The sequence below is a fragment of the Sardina pilchardus genome, chromosome 17 (genome assembly GCF_963854185.1).
Source record: "Sardina pilchardus chromosome 17, fSarPil1.1, whole genome shotgun sequence".
NCBI classification, from domain to species: Eukaryota; Metazoa; Chordata; class Actinopteri; order Clupeiformes; family Clupeidae; genus Sardina; species Sardina pilchardus.
This window is the reverse complement of record NC_085010.1, coordinates 21,630,935-21,634,203: the sequence shown is the minus strand read 5'-3', so window position 1 is coordinate 21,634,203 and position 3,269 is coordinate 21,630,935. Positions and strand designations below refer to the sequence as shown.

Here is a 3,269-nt window from a genome sequence, read left to right as displayed (position 1 = left end):
TTGTGTGTGTTTCACCCCAGAAGAACCAGAGGTGGAGATGGTTGGTGCTGCACTGTCCTCGCTGGCCCTGCACTCTTCCAGGGGAGAGTCGTCTGGTGCCCCCCCCCCCCCCCCCCCCAATCGGTCCCCACAAGCCGTACTTAATTCGGACACTTGATTTTGTTCTGGGGTTTTTTTTTTTTTTTCAGTAGTAGTATTTGCAGTTTGTGAGCGTTTAATTCTCCTGCTGTACAGTAGGGGGAAGGGGGACGGGGGGGGGGATTGTCATCCGCTGCTGTTGCTGCCTCATGACGGTGGATTTGAGAAGAGACACATGTGTGCCAGGGCACAAGTCACACATACACACTTTCATGCACACACACACACACACACACACACACACACACACACACACACACACACATAGACACGCATACAGACACATACACACGCACGCATACGCACATTACGTAGACACATACACATGCATACACACATTACGTAGACCCATCCTCACACAGGTACACACACACACACACACACACACACACACACACACACACTGACTCGCACATATGCACGACACGTATCCACACACACATCTCTCGGCAGGGGCTGTCGTGCCGCTCCTGGCTCCTGGGAGGAGCACATTCCACCCTTGTCGCCCCCACGGCCTCGTGTAGAACGGAGGCCGCAGGGGGGGTCAGAGGGGTGACGCTGAATGTCATACCCACAGAGGAATGTCTTAAGCAAGCAAGCAAACAAAAACAACAACAACAACAACAACAAAACAGACTTTCTTTGCACTGCACTAAAACAATGTATCATGTACTTAGTTCTTTACAGAAAAAAAGAAAAGTGTTTTAGCTCTTAACAAATTGTCCTTCTATGTGTGTGTGTTTGTGTGTGTGTGTGTGTGTGTGTGTGTGTGTGTGTGGTAGATTATCAGTGCACTGCAGATGTGCAGGAATGTTGCTTTGATTTGTTTTGTTCTGTTTTTTTTGTCTGTACAGAGTTTTTGTGTGTATGTATGTGTGTGAGAGGGTGAGTGGCTGAGTGTGTGTGTGTGTGTGTGTGTTCCCCTCCATGTTGCTCTAGCAGACATTTCATTAGACTGATTCAAGACAGAAGGAGGATTTCATTTCACAGTTCCAATAGATGTTTGGTTCATGAACCAGGGAGTTCCCTCGGACGTCAGGGGCCTGCTCTGGCTTTGACTGGCTATTTTTCTACCTGTGAATACTTTAGACACACAATAGGCACAACTACAGGAGGAGACTCACTGTAAATATGAACCATGCTGATCGGCAGACAGCCCACCAATGAGACTCCACCGACACCAGGAATGGGCACTCGTGCCGTCCAATAGAAAAATGAGAGCCAGTTGTACAACGACATCAGATGGCCAGTGTCAGATTCTGTGTCTGCAGCAAGTAGATCCGGTTTTTGCTGCACGCGTTTACTTTCATGGACTATAGGTCAGGGCTGATTCACATCACATTTAGCTGAGTCATGCTATCTTATCTTTGCACATGAAATGACAGGAGGGGACATTAGCCTCGACGTATGAAAACGCCGACTTGACATGGCAGAATTCCTCAGCACGGAGAGATAATTCCTGTGTCAGAGTCTTGTCTACAGGAATTTCTGTGGCTCTGTTGAAGAGTAAAAAAGAGTGTTTCTGGGACACTATACCTGCTGTGCAGCTTTCTGCTTAACACCTGGACGGGTCATGCCCAAGCACATGCAATAGCTCCTTCATCTTCACACATCGCATCATCATCATCCTCAGTTCTCTGCATTCATAGGAAGGACCCCATAGACCCCTATGGACCCATTCTACCATCAATTGGTACCAAAGAGGCCCGCTCTGCAGCAGCTTAACCAAGTGCCTGGTGCTGCCTGGTCTGTCTCATCCCCCTCTATGCTCTCAGAAGAATGGTGCTATCTGAAACCTCCGCGGGTGGTTTTCAGCTCGCGCTCAGAGGAGAACCCTTCAAGAAGATTCCACCGAGAACCTTTGGAGAGGATTCTGTCGAGAATTCTTCAAGAGGATTCTACTGAGAAGGATTCTAATTCAGAATTCCTCCAGAAGATTCTGCCGTGAAACTCCGGAGAGGATTCTACTCTTGAGTTCTACAAGAAGACGCTACTGAGAATCCTTCATGAATATTCCATTTCTGAGCCCTCCGAGGTGCTATCTTCAGCCCCAGGGGCTTCACCCCCCACTAAAGGGATCCATTTTGTTTTCCTCTACAAATTCACCAGCCCTGACCAATTCATCCCAGTTTCCACTCTGCCCTAATGAATGTGTTCACCTCTCCTCAGTTCCACCCTTCTTCCAGCCCCTACACCCCCTTGGTCAGCTTGGCTCATCTGTTACGTGCTGTCCAACTGAACCAATGGATAGTAAGATGGTGATGATTGTGCATAACATTCAATGCAACTATACGAGCTTCTTAAACCTTTAGTTATTAAGTTGTCACAAGCCATGTTAGAGGCTCTGTTGACGTGTCAAGACAGCCTTTGTGTGATGATCATAGCCTTATTCTAGAATATTCTGTCCTGTGGATACGCTAGCAGTTTGTCCCTGCCGTGATACCGTAGTTGCATTGAATGTACAGTTGGGTAGGGGGAAAAGACATGATTGTATGAAGGACTGAATAGAGGCTGCCTTTTTCCTCCTCTGCCCCCCTGTATCTCGAGCGATCCTGTATCTTTGCCCCTGTTGTCGGCATCAGCACAGCGCAGTCCTGGGTTGCCTTGAACCACGTGAGACGGAAGAGGAGAACGGGAGTACATGCGGCGGTGTTTCTTTGAGCACTTCCACCAATCACCAGGGGGATGGTCAGAGAAATGTTGTGTTGTTATTTGCAGCGATGTGTCGGCTGATGACACATTATATAGCACACAGTGATAGAGACCTGTTAGATTTACAGTCTTTGTCTGGGCCGGATGACAAGTTATCCCTAAACTTGTGATATAATGTAATGTATGTCTGTTAAAGCTGCTGAATCCATGAGAAGAAGAAAAAAAAACATCAACAATAAAACAAAGAAATGGTACATTAAGATGTGTTTTCCTTGAACGTGTTATTTTGTTCCCTGAACTGTTGCAGTTAGTCATGATAATGTATACAGTTTGTTTTCTTTCTTTATGATGAATAGCCACTCTTTGAATACTGGGGTTAATGAATGATTCAGCGCAGTGTAGCAATTATTCTCCAGTATTGCCGTGCTTGTTTTGCCCAAGTAGAAATGTAGTGTTTTTCTGAAAGTGTTACAGCATTG

General features: G+C 46.7%; 1 protein-coding gene across 1 annotated transcript in view; it reads left to right on the top strand.

Annotated features, from left to right (window-relative positions):
* Positions 1-3,050, top strand: part of bltp3b (bridge-like lipid transfer protein family member 3B) — a 55,673-nt gene extending 52,623 nt beyond the window's left edge. The window contains exon 22 of the mRNA XM_062518524.1: positions 1-3,050. This exon is cut by the window's left edge and continues 376 nt beyond it. The gene's annotated coding sequence lies outside the window, so the exon portion shown is untranslated.
* Positions 3,051-3,269: the final 219 nt, after the last annotated feature.